Raw genomic sequence first — 17,374 nt, 5'->3', positions numbered from 1 at the left:
ATTTTCACAATCTGATTGTATTGCTGCAGGGTAGCATAGCTGAGTGGTTAAGAGTGAGCTTGGGGCCCAGGTTTCCTGGGTTCAGATCCTCACTCTATTCCTTCCCAGCTGTGTGACCCCAGGCAAGTTACTTAACCTCTCTGTGCTTCAGTTTCCACAGCTGTAAAAGGGAGATAAAAACTCTCTAGTACCTACCTCATAGGGGAGTTATGATAAATTAAACAATATACATAAAGCACCAAGAACAGTATGTGACCAGCACAACAGTAAGTTCTTAAATAGGCAAAAAAATTGTTATTTAATGTTATTTAAAGTTTGTATTCTCAATGGGGTAAGATCACCCACAAGGGGCAAAAATTGTTTCTTGGGGACGGGATGAAAAAAATCTTGGATATTACAATGGTTTGTGGCCCTGCGGAGGGCCACAGAATATAAATAGATACACAGGGCATCCTTGGCATTAAATTTTCAAGTATTCCAGAAAGAATGTCTAAAAAGACTTCTCAGGGAGGGGAAGGTGGGAGAAAAGGTTGAGAAACACTATTGAATGTATCGTACTAAGTTTCACAACACTCGAATTATATATGATGATGTTTATAGTTATTTTCTCTGTGTGATGGGATTAACCATGATTTTCGTTTTCTTTTTGTTACTGGGAGAATAAGAATTAGAAAACAGAAATATCTATGTGTTGCTTTCATAAAATAGTTTCGGTTTTTTGAGTTGATGGCAGGGTTACGTGTGCAACGGTAGCGTAAACTTGTCCTTCAAGTTCAGCCCTCTCTTTGGGGACCATGACCTTGATGGGTCGATCGGGTCTATAGAAGCCCAGCTTCCAGCGGGGCAGCTGGTCAGCTGTTTGTCCCGTTCCTGACTTGTTGACCCTGGACAGCGCCCAAGCTATATTTAGCATGGTGTTCTTTTCCTTTCAAAAATATGGAAAGAAGCTAATTTTATGCTTAGAGGATTTGGACCACACAGCTTCCAGTATGTCACTAAAACACAGTAGGCTTGGTGGGCAGTCTGGGGTCCTGGCTTGGCCAAACTCAACCTCTAGACCCTGGGGTTGGCCCCATCACTGCTCATGTCTGAGGAAGCCCTAAGGGAGACATGAATGATTCTATATCTGAGTTTTTGAAGAAAAATTATTAACCAGCTAGAGACGTACCTACCTGTTGTTACTTGAGGAGACTCAGGGCAGGCCTGAAGGCAACTCTTCATGCTAGAGTCTTGAGTTAAAGATCCACCTATAAAAACCACAGAGATGCAGCTTTCTAAGTAAGCTGTGAGCATTGCAATTGGAGTTACATGTTGGGGAGGCATGTGTTTTCTTTTTTTTTTTAGGGGGAAAAGGGCAGGGGTTAGGGTAGGTATCTATGCAAGACAAGTGGTACCAAAAGAAGCCAGAATTCTGTACAAAAAATATGAGTTGCAGAAGGATGACAACATGGTAGCTAACATTTATCAAACTCTTTCATGGTATTACCCATCTTAGACATGTGCTCCAGAGAATATCAGAGGAAACACTCTCAGGTCATCTTATAAGGAATGTATATACCTTGACACCAAAACTAGAAAAGGACAAGGCAGGAGAGGAAAATGACAGGCAAGTCTGACCCACCAGCCTAAACAAAAATCAGCAAATGGAATCCTTCTTTCCCTCCTTCCCTCCTTCCTTCCTTCCTTCTTTCCTTCCTTCCTTCCTTTCTCTCTCTCTCTCTCTCTCTCTTTCTTTCTTTCTTTCTCTTTCTTTCTTTTTCTTTCCTTCCTTCCTTCCTTCGGAATTCCTTCCTTCTTTCCTTCCTTCCTTTTCTCCTTTCTTTCTTTTCCTTTCTTCCTTTCTTTCAGTCTCACTCTTTTGCCCAGGCTGGAGTGCAGTGGTGCGATCTCAGCTCACTGCAACCTCCGCCTCCTGGGTTCATGCAATTCTCCTGCCTTAGCCTCCTGAGTAGCTGGGACTACAGGCACACACCCCCACGCCTGGCTAATTTTTGTATTTTTAGTAGAGACGGGGTTTCACCATGTTGGCCACGCTGGTCTTGAACTCCTGACCTCAGGAGATCCGCTTGCCTCGGCCTCCCAAAGTGCTAGGATTATGGGCGTGAGCACCCAGCCCAACCATATTTTTTAAAAAGATAACACATCATAATCAAGTTGGGTTTATCTCAAGAATGCAGGGTTTGGTTCAACATTAGAAATTGGTCCCAGGAGAAAGGATAAACCACAACAGTGTCACTCTGTGGACTACTACGTACCCAGCAGTGAAGGTGAGTAAACTGCAGCTGCGTGCACCAGTGAGGATGATCCTGACAAACATAATGTTGGACAGAAAAGCAAATTGCAGAAGAATACACACTGCAGAAGTCCACTTAAATAAAGTTCAAAACCAGGCAAAACCAAACGATATATTGCTCTATTTTTGTAGTATTAGGAAGAAATGCAAAAACTGTAAACTAAAATTCAGGACAAATTCAGGCTATCTTCTGGCCAGGCACAGTAGCTCACACCTGTAATGCCAGCATTTTGGGAGGCCAAGGTGGGAGGATCACTTGAGATCAGGAGTTCGAGACTAGCCTGGGCACTAGAGTGAGACCCTGTCTCTACAAAAAATAATAAGAATAATAAAAATTAGCCCAGTGTGTGGCTCACACCTGTAGTCCCAGCTACTTGGGAGTCTGAGGTGGGAGGATCTGCTTAAGCCTAGGAGGTCAAAGCTGCAGTGAGCCTTGAGCACACCACTGCACACCTGGGTGACAGAATAAGACCCTGTCTCAAACAAACAAACAAACACACACACTACCTCCTGGAGAAATGAAGAGTGAAGAATGGTACTGGAGAGGGGAACAGTAAAGGGAACACGAGCGTTTTATTATACTGTTCCTTATAATTCACATGTATCTTATATATACTCTTTGGAATGACTGAAATAGTTTGTAACAAGAATGTCCAAAAGCCCATCGATGTGTATGTATTACTCTTAACATAAAATCCAAACTCCTCGACCATGACCCTCAAGCCCCACCAGCCTGGATGAGGCTCCTGTCTTGCTGTCCCAGCTCATATCTCTTGCTCACCAGCCCTCGGTGGTTTCCCTTCTGCTCCTCAGTGGCACCAACTACTTCCTACCACAGGGCCTTGGCACTTGCTATACCTGCTGCTTGAAAACACCCTTCCACCCGTCTCTCTTATCTGGCTACTTATTTATTTAGTATTTAAAGTTTTTTTAAAAATTATTTTTGGAGACAGGGTCTTTCTTTGTCACCCATAGCTCACTGCAGCCTTGAACTCCTGGGTTCAAGTGATCCTCCTGCCTCAGCCTCCCAAGTACCTGGGATTACAGGTGCACACCATCACACCCAGTTAATGTTTTAATTTTTAATCGTTTTGTAGAGATGGGGTCTTGCTGTGTTGCCCAGGCTGGTCTTGAACTCCTGGCCTCAAGTGATCCTCCTGCTTCGGCCTTACCAAAGTGCTGGGATTGCAGGCATAAGCCACCATGCCTGGCTATCTGGCTACTTTTTAGTAGAGACCTCTGTCTCTCAGCTCAAATGCCACCTCCTCAGTGAGCACCTCTCTGACCACTCAGTGGAAATGCCCCCTCCCTCACACAAATGCCCCCTCCTTCAGGGGACCCAAGTATAGCTTGGTTCCTTGCCTCTCCTTCCCATGGGTGATGATAATGCATTGCAGTCAGTAATAATCTCATTTCTGCTTTTTTGTTGGCTCCCTGTCTCCCCTACTGGAGTATGAACTCCCTGAAACACTCTTCTTGTCTGTCTTGTTCATTGCCTGCTCCAGTCCCCAGCACCTCATGCCAGGAACTTAACAGACACTTAGTAGATATTTATAGAACAAACAAATGAATATCTGGCAAGTTTAAAAGTTTAACCAATGTCTCATATCAATGAGGGGAAAATCGCAGTCCAAGTCTGAAGGGGAGAGGATTAATAAAAGCTAACTTGCAGGAAGATCTGGATACCCAAATCCTGTATCCGTATGCAAATAATTTGCTGGCAACATGAGAAAAATATGCAGAATAAATGTGATTTCCACTGTGACCTGAGAAAGTGACTGTATCAGTATTCCCGGGTGGGGCCAGAGGTTTCAGCAGTTGCTTGGCGTTTGCAGGTGAAAGTCAGCAGGGGAACATGGAAGCCTTTAGCTTTACTGCTCCACGCTGGGCGGAGGCTCTTTCCACTCCTGTGCATACCCTTGGCCAACCAGAGCTGGCAGGGAGGGGCCGTGCGCTGGGTGTGGAGGAGTGGGGGCCGGGGAGGTAGACCCAGCTCCAGGCATCAGAGTGGCTGAGACCTGAGTGGCGCCATCACAGCCAGGCACATCTGGATTGAGTCTCCATGAACTTGAACATGAAGACAACGGCTGAAATAAGATGGGACAATGGAAGGCAGTGCTGCCCCGGCCGAAACGGGGTAAAGGGCCCAAGCATTGATGGCTGGGCCTTCCGCTGCCTCTTCTCGCTGAATTGCAGAAAAACTCTCCAGGACACAGTTTAGAAACCGGGAATTGGATCTAGACCCTCACGCGGGCCACTGAGCTCTGTGCTGCGGCCCCAGAAGGTGCAGTTGCAGAAGCGGCCCGCCCAGTTGGCTTTAGTGGGAGGAGGGCTTGCCAGTTGGAGGCAGCTGGCAGTACTACCAACCCCTGCGACAAAGGAGCTCCTTGAGCATTCTCCCTGCACCAACCTCTTCCTGCCAAGCTGCATAATTGGAAAAGGGATCCCCGGTTCCACCGGGCTGTGCTACATTCACATCACAAAGGACAGATTCAGAGGGGCTCTTTCGGCCAAGTTTCAGCCCACAATCACTTTTGTCACAATTTCCAACCCAGGCAGTGGGGGTAGGAAGAAAGACGCTGAGTCCCTGCTCCTGTCCTGCCTGGGAGGGAGTTTCAGGCCACCTCCCCACGGACCAAGGTCAAAGGGTGTCAGGTTCCTGTTTCAACAGAGCACCAGGGATCTTTTAGACTGTGCACTCAGGAAAGACAAAAAGCAATGTGCAAATGAGGCATAAAGGCAGGGAAGCAGGGAGGAGGGCTGCCCAGCTGGAGAGAGCTGATGGGAAAAAGAAGAAAGGATGTTAAGTGATACACAAGGCAGGGTAAGAAGCATAATGGTAACAAGAATAGCAGTCCCCGCAGTAGCTAGCATGAAGTCAGCAGCAGCTGATACTCAGCATGAATCAGGTACATTCCTAAACTCACCCGATCCTCATGGCCACCCATCAAGGAATGATCCCGCCCCACCATCTCAGAGTCTTGGACAGGGTAAGTGATTTGCCCTGGGCCACACAACCAGTAAGCGGCACCAACTCATAATCAAATCCAGCTGACTGTGAAGTCCACCTGTGCCTGCACTGTGCGGGTTCCCACCAAGCTGAGTCCCTGGGGGCCACTTTCTGGGCAAGGCACCCAGGTTCCCAGAGGTGTCTCAGGACAAAAGTGCGACAGGGTGACAGGTAAAGTTTTCCCTCCCTCCCTCCCTCCCTCCTTCCCTTCCTCCCTTCCTCCTTTCCTTCCTTCCCAGAGGTGTTTCAGGACAAAAGTGTGAGGCGATGACAGGTACATGTTCCCTCCCCTCCCCTCCCCTCCTCTTCCCTTTCTTCTCTCTCTCTCTCTTTTTCTTTTTTTGACAGGGTCTTACTCAGTCATCCAGGCTGCAGTGGCATGATCATGGCTCACTGCACCCTTGACCTCCCAGGCTTAAGCAATCCTCCCACCTTGGCCCCCAAGGAACTGGGACTACAGGCACACACCACCATGTCCAGCTAATTTTTGTGTCTTTTGCAGAGAAAGGGTCTCGCTGTGTTGCCCAGGCTGTTCTCGATTTCCTGGGCTCAAGCGATCTGCCTGCCTCAGCCTCCCAAGTGCTGGGATTACCAGGCGTGAGCCACTGGACCTGAACATTTCTTTTAAAATGACTTGTTGAAATTTTTTATTTAAACAATTCCCGGTACCCTACTGTATGCCAGGGACTTTGGGGGATACAGAGATGTGTGAGACGGACTTTTATAATCCAGCAGGAAGAGAGGCGATTCTTCCTAACAGAAGGGAAGTCAGAGTCAAAGAGTCAATGTGTGTTGAATGCCCATTCTGTGCCAGGCCCTCTGTGGAGCTCTTTACGTGCATCATCATTTAATAGTTATTGCTTCTATTTTATAGATAAGGACACAGGTTCCGAGAGGGAAAGTAATTTATCTAAGTTCACACAGTGAGTACAAGGCAGGGATAGCGTACGCCTGATTCTAAAACCCATGCTTTTAAACACCAAGTAGCACTGCCAAAATGGAGCATGTCTGAAGAGCTTCCAAAAAGAGTGACGGATTCAATTTGAGGAGGGCAGGGAGAAGGAAGATACACACGCAGCTCTGTGGGGCTTTGAGGCCTCTGTGGCCTCCTGTGGGTGGAATTTGGGGGTAAGAGAATGGGGTATTCCAGGGTGAGGGCTCAGCCTCAGTAATCCCACAGCGATGGGAAAGTGGGCATCTTCCAGAATATGTCATGGCTTGCAGAGAAAAGAGGCAGCTTCCCTCCCCGACTCCAAACACGAGACGTTGGTGAATTGTATAAAACCTGACATCACCAGGGTCCTTGCTCATCCATGTAAGTGTTGGAGAAATTAAGGAAGACAGGTTCATCCTGAAGACTCCAGGGACCAGAAGCAGAAGCAGCGAGCTCATGAACCACACGTCTTTTCTTGAGGAGCTTGACATAGTGTCTTTCTTCTAAGCAGGTGGCTCATGTCCAGCCTTATTTAGAAGGCCGGCACGGAAGACCCAGTCACGTGAATTCAGTATTTCTTGGGAAATGTGACATCTCACATTTCAGAGTCTTCCTCTGCCAGGATAGCACTGAGGGATCCAGATCTCCTGTCCCTGTCAGCCCAGTGTGAGCCTGACACTTAGAACCTTCTCCAGGCTCTGGCCATCGGTGTCTCTGGGGATGACAGCAGCAGCCCCCTGACCCTGGCAAACAAGGCTAAGCACAGGCTCTGACCACCAGCCAGACCCCCAGTACTCTAGTCCCCCAACCGCCAGCACATAGTTAGAGCACTGACACACCAGGCCCTTTACACAATTTAGCTCATTTATCCCACCCAACAATCATGTAAGGGAGGTACTGTTATCCCCACCTCTGTCCATTTTATCAAGGAATACGCTGAGGCACAGAGGTAGAGAAACTTGCCCAAAGTCTCAGCTTAGTAAGTGGCAGCCCTGTCCACAAAGCCCCCTTGTTTAGGCCATCCTCACACATGAAGCAGCAGAAAAGCCAGCCTTTCCACCAAGGCAGGGCAATATTCCCATCAGTGAGGTCTCGCTCTCTCATCCAGGCTGGAGTGCAGTGGCGTGATCTTGGCTCACTGCAACCTCTGCCTTCTGGGTTCAAATGATTCTCCTGCCTCAGCCTCCCAAGTAGCTGGGATTACAGACGTGTGCCACCACACCCGGCTAATTTTTGTATTTTTAGTAGAGACGGGGTTTCACCATGTTGGCCAGGCTGGTCTTGAACTCCCAGCCTCAGGTGATCCATCCGCCTCAGCCTCCCAAAGTACTGGGATTACAGGCATGAATCACCATACCCAGCCTAGGTGGACAACTTTGGAGGCTTAGCCCTGGGATCTGAAGAGTGGGAGGATTGGGGGCCTGGAAGAGAAGTTGGAGCCTGTCCCACGTTGCTGCCTGTGGTCAGTGTTCCTGGCAGCCAGCCAGGCTCGTGTGAACCTCGGCGCCATCTGGACTCAGCATTTGTCCTTGTGTGACAGGCAGTTCTGGACACTGACTGGATCCATTTGGTTTGTCTTCCCTAAGAGGCATTTTGCAGCAAAAAAGTAGAGAAGGGCAGAGATGAGAATTTATCAAATCAGGGACTGCAGAGGGTGCTGGTGAGTATACACTCCTCCTGTCATGCCGTAGGACTGGGAACCGGGGCTCCAGATTAGAGGCCGGGTTTGTATCTCAGTTCTGTAACTTAGTAATTACCTAGACAAGACAATTCTTAGGGCTCTCAGTCTCAGCTCTGTCATCTGTACAAAGTGAATTTTACTGGGATCTACCTCCCTGGGTTTATAAGTGACGAGCTCAGAGTTTTGATTACGGGTGTTTATTCATTTACACAACACAGTATTAACTGAACACCTACTATGGACCAAGGCCCGATCTAAGCACTGAGGATATAGAAACAATCAAAACAGACAGAAGGCCTTGTCCCCATAGAGCTCACATTAGAGCCTGTGGTATGGTAGAAGGTAATACAAGCTAGAAGAAAATAACAGAGCTGTGGGTAGTGATTTTAAAAACAGGCTGGGCGTGGTGGCTCATGCCTGTAATCCCAGCACCTTGGGAAGCCGAGGTGGGTGGATCACGAGGTCAGGAGTTCCAGACCAGCCTGACCAACACAGTGAAACCCTGTCTCTACTAAAAAAAAAAAAAAATACAAAAATTAGCCGGGTGTGGTGGTGCATGCCTGTAATCCCAGCTACTCAGGAGGCTGAGGCAGGAGAATCGCTTGAACCAGGGAGGCGGAGGTTGGAAGTGAGCCAAGATCACGCCACTGTACTCCAGTCTGGGTGACAGAGGAAGACTCCATCTCAAAAAAAAAAAAAAAAAAAAAAAAAAAAAAAAACGGTGGCCAGGCACACAGTCACCAAGAAAATGATACCTGAGCAGAGATTTGAAGGATGTGAGGGAGGAATCACGTGAATACCTGGGGAAGAACATTCCAGGCAGAGGAAGGAACCACAGAGCCAAGGCTCTAAGTCAGGAGCCTGCCCAGCAGTTTCCAGTGACCATAAAGCTGAAGAATCCATGAGTGAATGCATTGAGGGCCTTGACCCAATGCCCTGCAGACAGAAGCTGCTCTAATTGTGCCAGAAATCTTTTACAGGCCTGTGGAGGCAGATTCATCTTTACAGAGGCCCAGAAGGGGTCGGAGACTAACTCAATGCCATTCAAGTTAGGGGCAGAGAAGAAGCGGGGTCCTGCTCAGGGTTCTTTGCTGCTCACCAACCCCGTGTTTCCTGGAATTTGGGAACAGGCATATGGGAGGCTGAATCATGGTCTTCAAAGATATCCAGGTCCTAATCAAAATTTGTAACTTTTAGCCTATATGGAAAAAGTGCCTTTTTGGGCATGATTAAGAATCTTGAGATGGGAGATTACGTTGGATCATCCAGGTGGGCCCAATTTAATAAGTAGTATCCTTATAGGAGGGAAGCGGAAAGGTCAAAGGAGGAAGCAGGAGATGGAATCATGGAAGCAGGAGGATGTGAGGAGAGAGTCACGAGTCTAGGGATGCAGGTGCCTCCAGGAGCTGGAAAAGGCAAGGAGACACATGCTCTCCTAGAGCCTCTGGAGGAACCAGCCCTGCCCACATTGTGATGTTAGCCCCTGAAACTGAGGTTGGACTTCTGGCCTCTAGAACACATTTATTGCAAGACAATAAATGTGTGTTGTTTTTAGCCATGAAGTTTGGGGTACTTTGTTATGGCAGACCCAGGAAACTTCTACAGGTGGTGTTCCCGTTCACACCTGTGTATGGCGCCTGCCGGCACAGACTGTTTACCTACCCGATAGTTGATTTGATTAGGCACAGTTTCTCAATCCTGATAAAACCAATCGCTTGGTGAATTAGGCGCCCTTTCCTCGTGTGGCCAGGTTGGAGGGAGGCTCAGCATGGCGGTGCTCCTCTACCAAGTTTACATTTTAACCCAGGATTCTGCTAACGAGCCAAGTTTACACTTGTTCTAACATTGCAGGGACAAAAAAAAAACCTGATAAAGGTATTCTCATGCTTGAGTCAGCAGGCACCCCACTTCCTGGGGGCTCAAAACTGCACTTACAAAGTGCTGATGACAGGACAAGACTGACGTTTATTTTAAGTACTCATTATATGAGGGCTTTTAAGCCAAAACTTGAGGTACGTGGAGCAGCCAGCCAGCCCTCTGCAGGCCCATGAGTCCTGCAGAAGCAAGCCCTCCCTGTTCCCAGACTTTTCTTAGGCCAGCTGTGATTCTGGAGATTAGGACACCGTTTGAGAAAGTTTGTCCTGCCCATATGTGGACATTTTCTTTTTTAGCCGCAGCAATGCTATCGCTATAGAAGAGGTTCCCAAACCTGCTGCCAAGAGCTCTTTTGGTATTGAGCCCAGCTCGCACCCCTCCCCTCGCCATTCCCTGTTCCCTCGTCTCCACTTTATACCTGACTTCCCTACTTGAAGCATGTAGCCAGAGCTGCTTTCTCGAGTCCTGGGTTCCCTTCCTGCCTGCGATTTTCAGGAAGTCACTTTTCACACTTGATTCTTTTTCCACCTGTTACATTTTGGAATTGTGGCATCTACAGTGAACATTCTCCTAAGCTCCTACAAAGTGCCAGTGCTGGGTGCCTTTCATGTCTTTATTATTACTTATTACTTATTATTACTATTAATTTTATATATTCTATTTTGTTTTTATTTATACAATTTTAATATTCATTATATATTTACTTTTCTTTATTAATTTTATGTATTCTGTTTTGTTTTTATTTATAAAATTTTAATATTTATTATATATTTACTTTTATTTTCTTTTTTTTTCTTTTGAGACGGAGTCTTGCTCTGTCGCCCAGGCTGGAGTGCAGTGGCCGGATCTCAGCTCACTGCTAGCTCCGCCTCCCGGGTTTACGCCATCCTCCTGCCTCAGCCTCCCGAGTAGCTGGGACTACAGGCGCCCACCACCTCCCCCGGCTAGTTTTTTGTATTTTTTAGTAGAGACGGGGTTTCACCGTGTTAGCCAGTATGGTCTCGATCTCCTGACCTCGTGATCTGCCCGTCTCGGCCTCCCAAAGTGCTGGGATTACAGGTTTGAGCCACCACTCCCGGTCTATATTTGCTCTTCTTAACAATCTATTATGAATATTATTTACTTATTATAATCATAGTCTAATTTCTCAGTTATTTATTATCATGCTTAAACTTCCCAAGCTGATGGAAAGGTTTCTAGAATAAGCCCCATTTCACAGAAGAGGAGCCTGTAGTTAGAGAAGTTAAGAAACTTGCTCAAAGTCCCACGGTGAATGCTGCAGCAAAGATTCAAACTAGACACGACTCACTCCGAACGATTCGTTTTATCAGGATGAAGGAACTGTGCCTGATCAAACCAACTATTGGGTAAGTAAACAGCCTGTGTGCTGGCAGGTGCCATATACAGGTGTGAGGTGCCTGTGGCATACCCCACTGCCCAGCGCCTCCCAGGCCTCCCACTCCCATGAGGAGACCCTCCCCAAGCTGCAGCTTCCAGAAACTCCCTAGGTCAATTTCAGTCTCTGTGGTCAGGAGATACAATTCCCTGTTTTTCTTAGTGTGGTTTTCCCTTCATAAGAACCAGCTTCCCTAGTGTGAGTCATTCAGTCCCCTGCAACTCTGATACTCATCTGGATGTGTTGTAAATAATTGACGCTGAGATGTTTAATCATAAAACTGGAATTAAGGTTAAAAGGGGGCAGCTTGCAGGGAAGGGGATGGGAGGAGAGATTAAGAGTTTGCATTAGTTTGCTAGAGCTGATATTACCAGCACCACAGACAGGGTGGCTGAAACAAGAGAAATCTATAGGCTGCAAGTCCAAGATCAAGTTGGTTCCTTCTGAGCAGGGTTGGTCCCTTCTGAGGCCTCTCTCTGTGGCCTGTAGACAGCCGCCTATTCCCTGTGTCCTCATGTGGTTGTCCCTTTGTGTGTGTCTGTCTTAATCTCTTTTTTTTTTTTTTTTTTTTTTTTTTTTTTGAGACAGAGTCTCACTCTGTTGCCCAGGCTGGAGTACAGTGGCATGATCATGGTTCACTGCAGTCTCGATATCCAGGCTCAAGCAATCCTCCTGCCTTAGCCTCCTGAGTAGCTGGGGACTATAGGTGCATGCCACCAAGCCTGGCTAATATATAATATATATATATAATATAAATTATATATTATATATTTAAAATATATAATATATAATATACATTATATATATATATACACATATATATATATATATATATATTTTTTTTTTTTTTTTTTTTTTTGGTAAAGATGGAGCCTCCCAGTATGGCCCACGCTGGTCTTGAAATCCTGGGCTCAAGTGATCCTCTTCTTACAAGGACACAAGTGATACTGGATTAGGACCCATTCATATGACTTTACTTCACCTTAATCTCCTATGTAAAGGCCTTATCTCCAAATGCAATCCCATTCTGATTACTGGGGACAGGGGGCTTCAACATAGGAACTTGGAGGGGGTGCAATCCAGCCCACGTTTGCTTCGCTTAGCCCCTCTTTCCCACTGGGTAATAAAAAATATCTACCCTGGACCGAGCGCTCACAACCTCCATGGTATTGCTAATGTGTTTCACACATCACCTCCCAGCAGCCCCAAGAAGGAAGTGCTCTGGTCCCCACTTCACAGAGAAGTCAGGGCTCATCAGCGCACAGGAGGGAGCTAAATCCCACCTCTGTCCAGCGGCAGTTGGGATATACTATTGGTCTCATAGGGTTGAGGGGTGAGTGTGTTATCCACGTGGAGGGTTATCCAGCGGAGTGTTTGGCTGGCTGTGTGCAGATACCACAGGGAAAGCCACATCATTTCAGAGCTGGAGGACCCTGGTGACAGAGAAACATGGAGATTGGGGAGATGGGGGACTACGGCAGCTGAAGGTAAGGACCGTGGCATGCATCTGCTTCACTAGCTGCTCCCTACGCTCCTCAGAGCCTCAGTTTCCTCATCTGTGTTTGGTGCTGCCGAGACATGATGCTGCAGGAAAAAAGCTGGCGCTATGATTCCCCCGACCCGTGGCTAGCCCACCCTCACAACCATCTGCTCTCCTGGGTTTTAAAATCTCTGTGAACCGGCTGGGCGCGGTAGCTCACGCCTGTAATCCCAGCACTTTGGGAGGGCAAGGCGGGTGGATCACCTGAAAGTCAGGAGTTCGAGACCAGCCTGGCTAACATGGTGAAACCCTGTCTCTACTTAAAATATAAAAAGTTAGTCGGGCGTGGTGGCGGGCACCTGTAATCCCAGCTACTCAGGAGGCTGAGGCAGGAGAATCGCTTGAACCCAGGAGGTGGAGGTTAAAGTGAGCAGCGATTATGCCATTGCACTCCAGCCTGGGTGACAAGAATGAAACTTTGTCTCAAAAAAAAAAAAAGAGAAAAAAAAAAGTCTCTTTGAACTAAACAAAGACACAATGGACTTTCTTCACAGCCAGCATGCCATTCAGAAGTGGTCTCACTGTCTATAGAGAAGCCCTGGTGAAACTTACATGCTGGAAAACGATTTCACAGGGCTCATTGGACACATCTTGGGTGTTTTTCCCTCTGCCACATCAATCTGTAAACACCAAGCAGGTCCCAGCTAAGGGCCGGAAATGGGGCTGACCTTCTGAGGAATGCACCAGAGAGACCTGGCCGAGGTGAGATGTCACCTGTCCAGTACAGCTCACCTCCAGGCACAGTAAGCCTGCTGCTCTTTCCTCCTTCTCCCTGTGCTGGAGGGAGAGAAAGAAAAGACAGCGTGCTGATTCACTGGTCTGACGTTTCCATTTGGTCAGCAGGGTGGTTTAGTTTTGCCGATTGACCAGGTGGGGTGGCTCATGCCTGCGATCCCAGCACTTTGGGAGGCTGAGATAGGCGGATCACTTGAGGTCAGGAGTTCAAGACCAGCCTGGGCAACATGGTGAAACCCCGTCTCTACTAAAAATACAAAAATCAGCCAGGCGTGGTGGCGGGCACCTGTAGTCCCAGCTACTCAGGAGGCTGAGGCACCAAGAATCACTTGAACCCGGGAGGCAGAGGTTGTAGTGAGCTGAGATCACGCTACTGCACTCCAGCCTGGGCAACATAGTGAGACTCTGTTTCAAAAAATAATGGTAATACTAATTTTGCCTATTTGTGGTTCCCAATATCCATGTTCCCCTTCCTCCATAGTAAGCTGATGCTTGGCTGTCCATGACTTCCTAGAATAAAGATAGCAGTACCCAGCCTGTTAGGCAGCTCACTAGCTGTTGCATGTGACTAAGCAGGGTGTGTAAAGCGGGTGGGGCACATTCAGGAAGGGAAGCATTCTTTTTTTTTTTTTTTTTGAGACGGAGTCTCGCTCTGTCGCCCAGGCTGGAGTGCAGTGGCCGGATCTCAGCTCACGGCAAGCTCCGCCTCCCGGGTTTACGCCATTCTCCTGCCTCAGCCTCCCAAGTAGCTGGGACTACAGGCGCCAGCCACCTCGCCCGGCTAGCTTTTTTTGTATTTTTTAGTAGAGACGGGGTTTCACCGTGTTAGCCAGGATGGTCTCGAACTCCTGACCTCGTGATCCGCCTGTCTTGGCCTCCCAAAGTGCTGGGATTACAGGCTTGAGCCACCGTGCCCGGCCAAGGGAAGCATTCTTAAATGAAGAGACATGTCTCCGCCTGCTTCCCACTTCCTATTGGTTCTAGTGCAGATGTGATGGTTGGAGCTCAAGCAGCCATACTGGGGTGTGAGGTAGAGAATGGCAGAGCAACAAGACAGAAGGAGCCTAGGTCCCTGAGGATCACGGTGCTGCCTTTTCAGCCTTGGACTGCTGACCTCTGGACTCTGTTTACATAAGAGAAAAATAAGGTCTATCTTATTGAATCTGATTTTTCTTTTTTCTTTTGTCATGTATAGCCAAAGCTAAGCCTGCCCACACAGGCTGAGAGGCCCACAGTTGTGGGAGGAAAGGTGGCAGCTGGCTGGATGCAGATACCACAAGGAAAGGGACATCGTTTCAGAGCTGGAGGGCCCTGGTGACAGAGACACGCCTAGATCAGGGAGGTGGAGGGCTATGGCAGCTGAAGGCAAGGACCCTGGTGTGCATCTGCTTCACTAGCTGCTCCTTCCACCCCTGAGAACCTCGGTTTCCTCATCTGTAAAATGGCAATAATGATACCATCCTGACGAGAGAGTACACAGAGCCTGTGCCCATAATCGGAGCACTGGTCACAACACACGCTTGGCAAGAATGAGGTGAGTGATTCAGTACGGGGCTTTTGGAGAGAGCCTCAGCCAGAAGCAGGGTAAGAAGATGGCCTGGGTAAAGATGCAGAGAAGGCCTCTTCAGTCAGCGAAGCCAGGAAGCCCTGAAAACACAGGGTCCAAAGGTCACAGGAGGAGGTGTCCAACACGGAGGGGCACCGGTCAGTCTCAAGGGCCCCAGAGAAGTTGAGAGGATGCTGTTGTTTTACCTGCCCAGCAGCCACTCCCATCCTGCTGGGAACAGTGCCTGGTTTTCCTTCTTTAGGGCCCTCCCCATTCTCAGTCCATACGGTTGACCTTGATTCTGGCTCAAGGTTGCAGGCACATGCCCAGGCCTGGCCAGTCAGGGCGTTCCCACACTCTGGGGCACAGTGATAATTTCAAGATGGAAACGTAACCCACGCTGGGCCAGTGAGTTTCAAATTTCAACTTTCCCTGGAATTGCTGAGAAAGAGACACTCCTCCATTGCACATGCAGCTCAGAGTGGCGGGCAGAGAAAGCCTGCCAGGGAATGAATGAACACAGCAAAAAGCAGAACCAAATGACAGGGAGTGAGTCCTCATGACACTGTTTGCAAACTTGGATCCCGCTGTGTCTGAAGAACAACCCCTGGAGTGCTCAGTGATAAGAGCTCATTCATTATATTGAGTTTTCTGTCCCCTGCATTTGAAAGAGTCCTAGAATGCCAAAACTAGAAACTGAATTCTAGTCAACACTTATGTTTAGAATTCTGCACTACATCTCAGGGCCAACTAGCTGAATTAATAAGTGACTTGAAATTATGTTGTCATTGTTTTTTAATGCACATACTTGTTCACAAATCTCTTTAAATTGGAAATTGGGAAAACAATTTTTTTGAAATGACATGTAAAATCGGATGGCCATTCTGGTACCAGTCTGGAAGCACTTAATTCAATAAAATTAAAGGGTGGGTACAGTGGTTCATGCCTGTAATGCCAGTGCTTTGAGAGGCTGAAGTGGGAGGACAACCTGAGGTTGGGCGTTTGAGACCAGCCTGGGGCAACATACAAAGACCCTGTCTCTTGCTCTGTGTGCTGGTGGCACACATTTGTAGTCCCAGCTATTCAGGAAGCTGAGATGGGAGAATCACTTGAACTTAGGAGTTTGAGGCTGCAGTGAGTTATCATCACACCACTGCGCTCCAGCCTGGGTAACAGAGTGAGACCATGTCTCTAGAAAACAAAGTCTCCACATACCCCATCACAGTGGTATGCTGGTAAACTGGCTCTCTCTCCCTCCCCCTCTCTCTTTCACATGTGTGCATGTGCACACACGTACACACACACAGATGCATACACACACAGCCCAGATTTGTAGTGATTGCCACTGCCCATTGCTGTGGTGTAAATACTCCCATCACAGCACTATTGAGCTACTGACACAATGTCACTGAATTCAGAGTAGGGAGGAGATGTGCACAACTGGCTGTTGCAAAATGGTCCAAGCTCACTCTGGCCCTGTTGCAAAGTAGTCCAAGCTCACTTTGGCACAGCACGGCAGGTCTCCACCTGAGTTCACATCCCACGCAGGGGCCGTGGGTAAGGCTGTCCACTGCAGATGGCTGGAGGCAGTCTGGGTGTCTCTGAGTGGGGGATGGATGGGTGGATGAGCTAGGTGCACACCATGCAGTGCCGTGCAGTTGTCAGATGCAGTGAGTGAGATGCACACACAGCAAAGTCACCGGAATGAAAACTCAGGGCTGAGGACTGCCTCCATTTTTTAAGTGAGGGGGAGGGAACTTTTTGCCTTGAGTAAGCCACTAAGTTGCAGGCCTCTGAGGACCCACACATAATTGATACTCTCAGCACATCTCAGAAAAAGTAGCTCAGCCAGGACTGCTTGGGCTTCTTTCCCACAAGCCACGTCTCCTGGGAATCCTGCTGGGTCAAGGCCGAGGGCAGTCAGTTGGGCAGCAGATGCCGTTAGGAGCTGGGCTCTGTGCTCAGGCTGCTGGAGTCTGGAATCAGGCTCAGTACCCACTAGGTGTGCAACCTTGGGCCAGCTCTTCCTTGAGTCTCAGAATGGGGGCCATGTGAGGACAAAGTGACATGTGATATGGCAAGCCCCAGCAGGTAGTAATCTCAGAACTCAAGGAAGAATCAATGAGTCAAGAGACTCATCAAGGGACTCAGAGAAGGAGCTAGAACATCCTAGAGAATGAGGGCAAAACCGGTTCCTTTGAGGTAGCCTAGAGAAGATGAACGAGGGTGGGGGACTCATGGGAACAAACTTTGGGGACAAACAATAAACTCTGTGGGACTCTAGATGTGGTCAGTCTGCATTGGGATGTGCTATTAAAGTGTAAAACACACACCAGATTGCCAAGGCTTATCAGGACAAAAAAA

General features: G+C 48.1%; 1 protein-coding gene across 3 annotated transcripts in view; it reads right to left on the bottom strand.

The window, feature by feature from the left end:
• TMEM51 (transmembrane protein 51) overlaps positions 1–17,374 on the bottom strand; it is a 68,693-nt gene that overhangs the window by 9,695 nt on the left and 41,624 nt on the right. For 2 of the 3 annotated variants that reach the window (XM_010370080.2, XM_030913505.1), the window contains exon 2: positions 1,173–1,247. The gene's annotated coding sequence lies outside the window, so the exon portion shown is untranslated. Of the gene's footprint in view, positions 1–1,168; positions 1,248–17,374 lie in introns of all 3 variants that reach the window. The other variant, XM_010370081.2, reaches the window with a different exon arrangement.

Source organism: Rhinopithecus roxellana, chromosome 12, assembly GCF_007565055.1.
Source record: "Rhinopithecus roxellana isolate Shanxi Qingling chromosome 12, ASM756505v1, whole genome shotgun sequence".
NCBI lineage: Eukaryota > Metazoa > Chordata > Mammalia > Primates > Cercopithecidae > Rhinopithecus > Rhinopithecus roxellana.
The sequence above is the reverse complement of the archived record's forward strand: the minus strand, read 5'-3'. Positions and strand labels throughout refer to the sequence as shown.